This window comes from Triticum aestivum, chromosome 6A (assembly GCF_018294505.1).
Source record: "Triticum aestivum cultivar Chinese Spring chromosome 6A, IWGSC CS RefSeq v2.1, whole genome shotgun sequence".
NCBI lineage: Eukaryota > Viridiplantae > Streptophyta > Magnoliopsida > Poales > Poaceae > Triticum > Triticum aestivum.
In genome coordinates this window covers 399505864-399517600 of record NC_057809.1, presented here as the reverse complement: position 1 = coordinate 399517600, position 11737 = coordinate 399505864, and the positions used below count along the sequence as shown (strand labels likewise).

Here is an 11737-nt window from a genome sequence, read left to right as displayed (position 1 = left end):
GACCAAATGCAGCGACCATTAACAAATCCAAACTCAGTGTTAACAACAACCACTTATATATATTTGGACGTACATAGAAATTAGATATTTCCTAATTGTTTGCATAACAAAAAACATTTGTCTACAAGAGAACGAAAGACTAATCTATTGATGAGCATAACAGTACATACCATCCCATCATGATGTTGCCATCTCTCACACTTGATGATTACATCTTGTTATTTCTAACATGTACACCATGGGGCGATTGCTTTATTAGAAATATATTTACACAATATGATCAGAGCAACATCAAGCAGCCGGATGTTGGTGCACAGATTCTCCTCAAATTCCACACGCAACCATTGTAGAGAAGAACGACATATTTTTCTTAGGTTATTTTTTATCGAGCTCCTACAGGAAAAATTCAAAGAAATCATGAGGATCATGGAGCCAAGCAAACTACTCAGAGTAAATCATGAGAGGAGAAGCCTCTCAACCTACTACAGGGAATCGAGTCAACATTAATTCGTGTAAGAATTAAACCGTAATGTCGATCAACAACCCAGTAGTTGATAAAATAACCCTGACATTAGGAGTAGAGATACACCCAAATAGCTATATAATTTTCCTGATTTCCATACTATTTAGATTTTGAAGGCGAATAAAGGAATTGCTTACAGTACAAAATATATGTGCAGATGTGCTTTATGGAGCAAACAGGCTAGGTGCTCGCTAGCTAGAGATTATCCCATGCCAATAATTCATCAGTGTGTGTGACATGACCGTGCGTTGTCACGGGCCTTTTGTTGTATAAAACTTAGTGGACTTTTGACCCATTTCAACAACATAGCCTGAACACCCTTGTCAATGAATTCTATTTGAATATCGTAATCCATCTTCATCTCTCTGATACTCTGCAAAAACAAATATATATAGAAACACACCTTTTGTATTATCATGCACAAGAAATATATAAAGAATAATTATGTGTATGCATCTCTTCTGATTGTTAAAACAAGACAATTTTTCAGTCCGGTTCTTCATAAAGCTTTGTCAATCGGCATTTTCAAAGCATCATTGGAAGCCATTAGTTTTCATCTCTGATCTCAAAAGTGGACATGTATAAACAATATTAAAATAAAAATAAGGTCATATTTTTTTGAGGGGATAAATAAGCTCGCATATAATATATATTCATTGGTGAGACGCTAAATGCGAGCATATTCATATTCTGATGATAATGAGACATACTTCTTCACCCACTATCTCCACCTTTCTAATTCTCGAGTTCCCTTCCACCATCACGTCCACACGTAATCATACGCTTTTATATTTTGAAATTTGCTTGTCTTAACCTGGCGTAAATTCTAGAAGTCTATCCCCCCCCCCTCTATCTATAGTTTTTTTACATGTAGAGAAGTTGCCACCTGTCTCTCTCAATGCCTTGCTGAACCCTCTACTTATGGTTGCCATCACAAGAAAAATAGGCAAGATAGTGGTCATAGGTGGTAATTATCTAAATTAGCCAGCCATAGGCCCTGTTTGGTTCGGTTGTGGATTTCTAAAAGCAGTTGTGAAAAAGATGTAGGTCATTTGACAAACCAGCTGATACAGTTTTTTCAGATTTTTGCCCGCATCCAAATCAGATTTTGGAAAGCACGTCCTGGGCTGCTTCCGCTTTTGGTTCAAATTTTGGCAGCGAATTTCTGGAATCAGATTCTGCTGGGTTTGCCCTTTGGTTCAGATTCTGCTGCGCGGCAGCGGAATCCGTCGATAAAAGCTGAACCAAACAGGGCCATAGTGTATATAAGATGTCATGCACACACTGCAAATTGTCGAGGGCAGGGCAACAACTATTTTCAATAAACAAAGATACACCAGAAAATAGAGTTAAAGACCAAAATAAAAGAGGGTTGCCCTAGCAACATGCGGGTTCAATCCCAGTGTAATACAAAAAGGAGACTCTTCACCTTGTGTTGTAACTCTTTTACAGTTGGTACTGCATTGATGTACACAAGTAAACTTGACCGGCTTTATCAAATAAAAGTTTGCACTTTGAACAAAATCTAGCACACCCAGTTTTGCAGCTTTCGCTATCTGTGAAAACTGAACTATGCCCACCAGTTGGTCCACAAATTCAAGCGAGGCAACTGAATAATGAAGAAGTGCCCATGATACACGTCAAATTAACTATTCATGTCATGTCAATCATCTCATCAAGACCTCTTTAACTTTGTAGTCCTCCACTAATTAGAACCTGATATTTTGCTTAGCATCACAATGGCAATTTATTTTTCAACCTCAGCCCTTGCTGTCTGCCTCAACTCACCTTGACAACAAACGACAAGCATGATAGAATAGCTCAATGAGCACACAACAGATAAAAGAGAAAGGTTTTAAAATGACTAACCACGAGCATGATGAGGGGCTTGGTTAGTTATGTGTGGTAATTGCCTATAAACTTTGAAGACACACGCATGAAAGATGAAAGCCATGAATTGGAACAAGTACTCCTACATGGTAGGATACACATGTTTGATGTCGTAGCCAATGGAAAAATGAAGGCTCTTTTTTTAGTATTGATAGTTGACACCTGAAGTACACCTTAACTTTTATCTTCAAATTTCCAGCTTGGCATAGAAACTGAACATAGTCTAAAAATTCAAGCCTTGCAATGTCATGATCCTTATTGATTAAAATTAGGCACTTTAAAATCTAAAATTGGTGCGGACTAATAAGGAAAAGTTTTGAATTGATTTTGTTAAAACATTTCAAAAACAATTATGAGGCAAATGGGATTGGTAGAACTAAATGGATACCTTGGTATTTTCTTGAAATTATATATGTTGAATATATCCTTGGCTATAGTTATAACCCTATGTGTAAGTACTGACCCTTTCACCCTAATTTCCAGATCTCGGTTGAACACATAATCGAGTGATCACTCGATCAGGAAAACATGCATTGTATCCTTGTAAATAAACTTCAAGATTGCATAAAAGATAGGAGGTATATGACCTGACAATATGATGATGGTATCATCCCATAAGTCATTAGCACGTTGTAGAGAATCTATGTTGCTACCAAGCAGGCCAAACATGAAACATCGAATATGCAAGAACTGAGAGAATCTCTTCATAAAATCAATTTAATGACTTGAATGTGGTTCTTCAGAAACAACACTCTGAAGCCTACAAGTGTACATGTGATTAGTTCTAGGACAGTTCATACATAGTAATTATGTGATGCACCCCAGACTATGAGCTTATCTCCAATTGACATTAAAGTATGCATGTATATCAAGTTTATCATGTCGGCATATACATCAGCAAAGCTAGCCCCTACAAATGTAAATATGATTAGTTTTAGGGCAGTTCATACAGAATAATTATGTGATGTGCCTCAAACTGTTCCTGTGGTCTTATCTCCAATTAACATTATAAGGTGGATGAACAACCTATAAATTTGATTTTTTTTCTAGTGTTTGCAGAATTACCACAAGCAAGCAGCTGGATAGTAAGATGGACATGGGAAATAGCACACCAGAAAATTAGTGCCGAATTACGCTGAACATGATATCTAGTTTATAATTTAGAAGTTTGATGTGGTCCATAATCAACCAAGGGGAAAAAAGCACATGGACAAGCATAAGATAAAGAACCGGCAATATACCACACTAATTTGTATTTTCATCTCTTCAGAGTTAATTGGTTATATACCTGGTACCCAAACTGTGAGAAATCTGCCAACCATCTGTTTGCTGGCAACCAAACAATACCTGGACACCTGGTAAAAACACAATATTTGTCTTACTGCATGAACTTAACAGAAGCATCATCAAGAAGGTAGGATAGGACTGCTGAGCACAAATAGTTGCAGATAATTTTAAATATATTAACATTTAAAAGAGAAATATTAAGATATTTAAAGAACAAGCATATGAAATTTAATGGTACATGCCAAAAGAAAATACCTAGAAGTATTTGGCTGCTCTTCATCTTTTTCCATAGGTGTTTAAGTACCATAGCCTATGGGAATGGTGAAAAATATGCTCCATTACTTGTATCCTCCTCAATATACTCATCGACTGGTGATCCGATACACTTGAAATTTCTATCAAAATCGCTCGGCCTGACTCCTATGTTAACAGGGTTGCACACAATAAACCTACGGGCCAATATTGGTTGTGAGAACATATCATTTCCTGAAACCCTTAAACTCCGACTCAGGTTTCGGAATGATAGTGGTGGAAAATGATGAGCTATCATGTCTTCTCAATGATACCTTAAAATCAGCATCTAGTTCCACAACCGGATCAGGGACAGGGAATGGCGTGTGATAGCCAGCATGAATGCTAGACCCAGCGTTCTTGTTTAGTGTCCTCGTAATAAGTGATATCCGAGCACATAGATATCAGCAGGGGGTGAAGAATGGAGTCAGTCATCTAAATTTAACCCCCTTGATGGGCATTGGCCACCAACATTCCACGTCGACACAAAGATTCTGCACAGATAAGGAAGCAAAATAATGACGTCTCAGAATGCGCCATCGAATAGAATTACGAAAACCACCTAAGGTACTATGATCTGAATAACATGAACAGTAGCGCAGCAGATCCCTATTGCAATGTAGGAGCACAGACAGTGAACAGGTGGTACCTGTAATCTTGGGCTTTTGTCAGGCGTGACACATCAAATTCATTCCCTGATCTACGAACATGATCGATATTTCGCTTCAACGACCGTTCTGAAGTAGGCCCATAAGGAACAACATAAACATAATAACTAACAATCAGATAAGTTGGGCTGCTCCAACAAACAATCGGATAAGTAGATTGTTTATATTTATATTTGGCAAAAGAGGCATAGCAGTTAAAAAGAGCTCTGACCAAGCAGCAACAAAGAAAGAAAAGAGGTAGCTGCAATTTTGATGTATGAAGAGAGAGAGAGGGGGGAGCATGGTCCAAATGCTTTAACTGTACCAATTCTGCTTTTCTTGGCAGCGCCTGTGTCCCTCTACAAGCAGCTGGTCCTCCGTTAATCACCTTCGTCCCATCCTGCGTCACTAACACAAAATTTAGCCCCTGGACTAAACAGAGGCAGCAAAAATGCAAAGGAAAAACTGACAAATTCTTCAGTAGTTCTTCGTCCCTGGGATCAAAAGTAGAAACTTGACCACGTTAAAAAAAAACTACTCCTATCTGTTGTTGACATGAGAAGCATATACAAAAAAAATCTAGGCAGCTCCGGACAAACATAACATCTACTGCGTGTGTTACTTGGGAAAAAGTAATGTTTGATTGGGACGTTCTATGTACTTGTACACCATTGAATTGATTTCAGACAAGGGATGAACTGAGGCTTGGAGGAGGCCATGTCCTATGTGAAGAGACAAGACGTTCTTTTGATGGGGACCTGATTGGTGCTAATGCGCCTCTGAATCAATGCTTGGAACATGGACTGGAAGCGTCCGACGGAAGTGAGAAATTACAGGCACGGGATGATGATGATGGCAATCTCAAATGCATTGAACGAAGGGGAACCTTCCTGGATCACACACAAAGGATGAGCAACAAAATGCGAGAAAAATAGTTGGTGTCTAGAGCTGTACTACACCCTTAATTAAAACTTAAAATCCAAAAGGTATAGTGTGAGAAAAGCAGAATCCTACTCTGACTCTATCTTTGGGAGAAAAGCATTGTTTACCTTGGGTAGTAGCATCGTTATCCGCATGGAAATCCTGCGCCTTGCCCTTGATGTTGAACCACATCCTGACAGGGGACTTGGACCAGGAGACCTGCACATTCAGAGACGAATTAGCCATCAAAATCAACCAATGGCGGTTCTAATGGAACAACAGCTTGAAGAAGAAGTAGGCCGGCACGCACCTTGCTCTACATGTTGATCTCCTCCCGCATTGTATCATAGCAAGGCAGACCCTGAACCTGAAGCAGCATGACCGGATTTACCCACGGCTGACTGACGGCGCTCTGACTCTATCCTCTCCTTTGCTCTCTGTGGTCCTCTCCTGTCCTCTCTTTGGCCTAGTCGAACACCACGCCCGCTTCTCCTTGGCGCAAGGCTTCCTTTGTTCACTGAGAATGGAAGGAAAAGAAGGAAGTCAATGTCAGAAATACAAGAAGGCAATAAAAACAAAGATCACAACATCCTGTAGCTTGAAGCAAAGTAATCTCCCTTCTAAAACATACTATTCCCTCCGTTCCTAAATATTTGTCTTTTTAGAGATTTCAAATGGACTACCACATACGGATGTATATAGACATATTTTAGAGTGTAAGTTCATTCATTTTGCTCTGTATATAGTCACTTGTTGAAATCTCTAGAAAGACAAATATTTAGGAACGGAGGGAGTAATAGCTACCAGATAGAAAATCAATTCTTGCATGCAGCTATAATTGGCAAGAAATTTCACTTTTAAGAAGGTGGCTGAGTAGATCACTACACATGTTGGTTGTAAGATGTATAAGTACGACTTAACAGAATTATAACGAGTTATATGTTAAATTATACAATCTACAGTGCCATTAGAAAGCATCACACATCATGGATTAAGCTCTACCAATACGAAATACATTGAACTGTTTGCTTCATATCTAAAACTCCGTACCGCATATATGGACACATACCGAACATGTGCAGTTGTAAACGAAAAAACAATGAATGGTATCTGCTTCTAAAAATACAAAATTTAACAATAAAATATGTTTATTTTATAGAAGATTTATTCAGAGCTACCTTCTAGGCAGTGCATTCAAAAATCAAGAACGGTCCCCACTAAATTTTGAATAACATAGGTTTAATTTTTCTCATCAAGTTAAATCAATAGGCATGGAAACCACATTGTAAATTCTAGAAATAGTTATACCACAAACAGTAAGCTAATAGATTTAACTGGATTGAACAACAAAATCTGAAAAATCAGAAGATATATATTTATCTGTTAGGCTATTATTATGGAAACTGTTAGCACCACTCCCGTCAGCTCTAACTTCTCTTCTAACTGATGCGCTTAGTTAGCAGATATTTCTTATTAGGGATGGAAGAATACTGCTCTCCTACAATCGGCAGAACCGTAAGTAATGATGCGACATTTGCCACTTTGAAGAACAATCCATATTGCAAGTGATAATGTGAAGCAGAGATATCTTCTAATGCCAACAAGAAATGACCATGCTAGAAAAGCAAGTTGTTTGCAAATCAAATTGGATGAATAAATTGGAAGTACAAATGTACTTAAAATAAAGAAGTTTTGATCAAGTTCATTAATAAATAACATGCACTAAACCACTTGTTATAATAAGGATGCTAGAGAGATTACTTGAAATCCATACAAGCGAGCAATTAGAATTATGTGGTGCAGAAGAATGACTTTGGGCTGTCAAAAATAAAGAACAATGATTGTGTCTATCTATACACGATTTTCCTCTGCTCAAGCAAGCAAGCAAGAATCAAACAACACAATATACAACAATTTGATTGCACACACGTTCAGACTGGACGGATACGTGCACATTAGCAAACACCACCAAGTTGTGTCCAGACCAGGCCAGGGGGTGGAGCTCACCACACCAGGCCAGGGGGTAGGAGGAGGGAGTAGGCAGCCGCAGCAGCCATGAGGGAGGGCTCGTCCTCGTTCACCTGAAGCAGTAGGAGCAGCAGCTGGTCCAGATCCGAGCAACCTGCACAGAAAACAAAGGAAAGGAAAGGAATCACAAGGAGGGGCATGAAGAAACCGACAAGACAAGGGAAGGAGGCGCGCGCACCATGGTCGGAGGTCGCCGGAGATGGCCTGCAGCCAACGCGCGTCCTTTCCTTGGAGGTTGAGGCGTCGGACCTCCACGGGTAGCTAGGGTTTCGGACGTCTCAGTCCATGGCTGCAGCCGGGTCGGACCTCCATGGTTGCAGCCGGTGCGGCTGCGGATCTGGGCGCTGCCTCCCCTTGCCGCCGGACCCCTTCCATTCCCTTCCCTCCCTTGGGAGAGGGAGAGAAGGTGAGGGGGAGGAGGAGTCCGCCGACGGTGTTGCCATGGCCGGGCAGGCCGGACGGGAGGTGGCGGGGGCGGCCGCGACGGGAGGTGGCGGGGGCGGCCGCGACGGGAGGCGGCGTTTGAGGGAGGGGGTCGGCGGCGGCTGCGAGGGCGAAGGATCTGGTGTGGCGTCGCTCGAGGGCAAAGGCTTCGCTCGCTCGTTCGCAACGCACGGGCAACGTCTGGCTAATTTTCGTAGGTTACGTCGTAGAACTTTTTTAGGAAGATTTTCTGTCGATGAACCGTAGTGTTTCACAATGGGCCTTGTGGTAGCATATCGTTTTTTTGTTGTCTCGAGGGAGGAAGGGAGGAATCGTTGGGTAGCGGGAGGTGGGATCGAGGACGAAAATTAACCGTTTCTGGTGGGACGAAAATTGACCGGCAGAGCCTACCGTCTGCTCCATTAGAAGTAGAGATCATCTACGTCCGCGTGCGCGTGGTCCATACCCGGCTCAAACGCTCGGATGGACGACCTAGTCATTGACCGGTCATAAAAATTTCATATAGACGCGTCTCAGTCAAAACTGCTCATATCCAGCTTAAACACGGGACGCCCGAGTGCAGGCACGTTCGCCAACCCCACTGCAGGTCTTAGCGGTCCCATCTTGCCATAATTTTGGTACGGCATGTTAGAAGGGAGAGAGGGATTTGGTGGAATAGTTGTTATATTGCTTGAGCCTCGTGGGCATATATATATATATATATATATATATATATATATATATATATATATATATATATATGAGTACATGATCAACTTGGAGTACAAGACAAGCCAGAATAATTCCTAGTCTATCTTATGTTTCCTAACTAATCACGATACTCAATACCCCCGCAGTCACAACAGTAGCGACGCAAACATTGAGACTGGAGAAGAATCCAAAGACAATCCGACGGACACCCCCTCACAGTCGTAACGGTCGACGCATCGCGGAGTCGTGGCTGGAGTGGAAACCGACGAGATTGCTCAAGCAGGCGGTAGCCCTTTGTGTCGTTGTCAAGGTAGCCGAGAGCGTGGGTGGTGGAGCCGTGGTCGAGGTAGCCGTGCGAAGAATGCCGTGGTCGAGGCCGAGTCGGGGTGGCTGGTGTCGAGAAAGTCGTCGTGGAGCCGCGGGCGCTAGGGGGTGCCGAGTGAGCATGGGCACGGTGGTGTAGAAGTAATGGTGCACCGGGAAGAAGATGTTGTTGACGACGCGTCGTGCCGGGGTTTCCACCCCCGGGGACACATCATAGATGAAGGCACGCATCGGTGTTGTCAACATCGGGCATGCGTAGACGAACGAAGACGAAGTTGACGAAGCGCCGCACCAGGCTTGCCAGGCCCGAGAACACGTCGTGGATGAAGGCACGTGGCGGTGTTACCAACACCGAACATGCGTATAGTGGGACTTGCACGAGCTATCCACCATGTCGAAGAAGTCGGAGAAGCCAGCAGAGAAGGACTCGACGATGGTTGTGGCGCCAATCGGCGCGGCGACGATGTCACCCGCGGTTGTCGGAGTAGAAGAAGTGGTCGGGGTAGATGACAGCGACGCTGGCGACAGGTCGGTGCTGGACGAAGATGAAGGAGGTGGACGGGTGGCGGCGGCTACGGGGCTAGCGGCGGCGGTAGCGAAAGAAGAGTGGCGGGAGCAGCGGCGGCTAGGTTAGAAGCGCGGCGGCGATGCTCGAAGTAGGCGAAGAACTCTGACAGCGTGACAAAGACTGACGTGAACGGTGACGTTTCCGCGCCAAGGAAGACGGTACGGCGCATGCCACGGGAGGTCGACGCGCGGGGACGGTGGTGGACCGTGGGCCGTGACGCGACGATCCGAAGGGGCGACGCAGTGGCGGCGGGCAGGTCGGGGCGACGGCAGAAAAACCTCGGGGTGACGGCGGGGACCGCGGGCCGTGGCGCTGCGGCCCGAATGGGAGACGCAACGGCTGCGCGCGAGTCGGTGGAGCCGTGGGGACGGCCTCGGGCGGCGACGGAGACAGCGTGCCACGCTCGCTACGGCCCGATGGGGCGACGCAGTGGCAGCGCGAGGGTCGGTACTGCCACGAAGACGGCCTGGAACGGACGTACTCGGGGCGGCGGTAGACCGCAGGCTGCGGCACTACGGCCCAAAGGGACGACGCAGCGGCAACACGCGGGTCGATGCAGCCGCGGGAGAACCACAGGGCGGCGGCGTTGCGGTCCGACGAGGCGATGCAACGGCAGCCCGATGCTCAATCGGTGAAGAGATGCGCTGTACTCGAAGATGATCTTCACGGAACCCGTGAAGGCGTGCACAATCAACGGACCAGGTCGATCGGGCGGCGCTGATGAAGTGGATCGCGGACACTCAGATGATCAGTCCAATTGCTCACGAGGAGGAAGATGCGCAGACGACAGCAGAAGGCCACGCACCATATGCCAACGAAGTAGCATGACCAAGCCCAACATCCACGATCGCAAGCACGCTAGCGTGCTCGTGCATGGAGCGGCGACATGCAGCTCGGGTTTAGCTCGAGACGTCCACGTCCCATCCACTACATGTGTACGGTGTATGTAGATGCACATCACATGTGCGTGCATGTCAGGATCGCGTGCAAAGTAGCTGGATGTGGCCGGCGGACGGAGCACCCGGCCACACGCGTGGAGTCGTCTGACAGTTGATGAAACGGGGCGAACGAGTTGATGTAGGATTCCTGATCCGATCGAGGCGATGACGATTGGCGGAGTGACGTGCGAACGGAGGCGTGGACGGCGGCCGTTCCGGGCCGCCGTGTGCCGCGCGAGGCCGCCAAGTCGAAGAAGACATCGGTGTAGTTGATGCCAAAGTCGAAGTAGAGGCGTGTGGGTCGACGGCGGCGGCGGGCGACGAAAACCGATCGTAGATCGGCAAAACCAAAAGAAATGCAGATCAAGACGACTGGCGATTGAGAGAAAAATCCGGATCAAAGGATCTGAAAAAGAAGACTTTCTAGGGAAGCCGGTCAACATCATCGGTGGATGAACCCTAGGTACGGGCGGCGCGGCTCCCGACGGCGATCATGGAGACCGACCTCCTCGGGGGCGGCGCAGAGCGGAAGTGACGGCGACGGCTAGGGTTTGGATCAGTTAGGCTGATACCATGTTAGAAGGGAGAGAGGGATTTGGTGAAATAGTTGTTGTATTGCTTGAGCCTCGTGAGCATATATATAGGAGTACACGATTAACTTGGAGTACAAGACAAGCCAGAATAATTCCTAATCTATCTTTATGTTTCCTAACTAATTACGATACTCAACACGTCAGATGTCCTTGTGAAATGACTAAGTCTCGAGGCCATCGCAACTAGGTGGTTGCCTGAACGGGTTGATCGGAAACGAAGGACACGAGTTTACTTAACATCAGTGTCAAAACCGGCAGATCCTGGGTAAGGGGACGAGTTGGTAGATCGGACATTGGATAAGAGAAGAAGAACACACAAGAAGTTTACCCAGATTCGGGCCGTCTTAATAAAGGTAAAACCCTACGTCGTGCTTTTGTATATAAAAGAATTAAGTCTACTAAGCTAGAGTTGCTTTCATACTTTTGAAGTACTAGAGCTTGGAAGGACATTTGTACAACTAAGAATGAAGGAGGGTTAGGTATTAGAAACCTCCAAGCCATTAATGAAGGCCTTATTCTTGCTTCAGCTTGGAGACTTGCAGATGCTCCTAACTCTTATTTGTACCTTGTGCTCAAATCCAAATACTTTCCGA

At 45.0% G+C, this 11737-nt stretch overlaps 1 long non-coding RNA gene across 7 annotated transcripts; it reads right to left on the bottom strand.

Moving 5' to 3' along the window:
- LOC123127644 (uncharacterized) lies at positions 1–8262 on the bottom strand. Of its 7 annotated transcripts, none has more exons than XR_006462724.1 (11): positions 7766–8262; positions 7567–7681; positions 5870–6076; positions 5688–5778; positions 4964–5038; positions 4641–4728; positions 4267–4485; positions 3956–4149; positions 3702–3768; positions 661–3173; positions 1–393 (listed from the first exon to the last, which is right to left on the bottom strand). It is a non-coding gene; the product is annotated as an uncharacterized lncRNA (long non-coding RNA). The 7 variants fall into 7 exon arrangements; XR_006462725.1 differs by having other exon boundaries at positions 661–896; XR_006462728.1 differs by having other exon boundaries at positions 661–3768; positions 3956–4186.
- Between the last annotated feature and the right edge of the window lie 3475 nt (positions 8263–11737).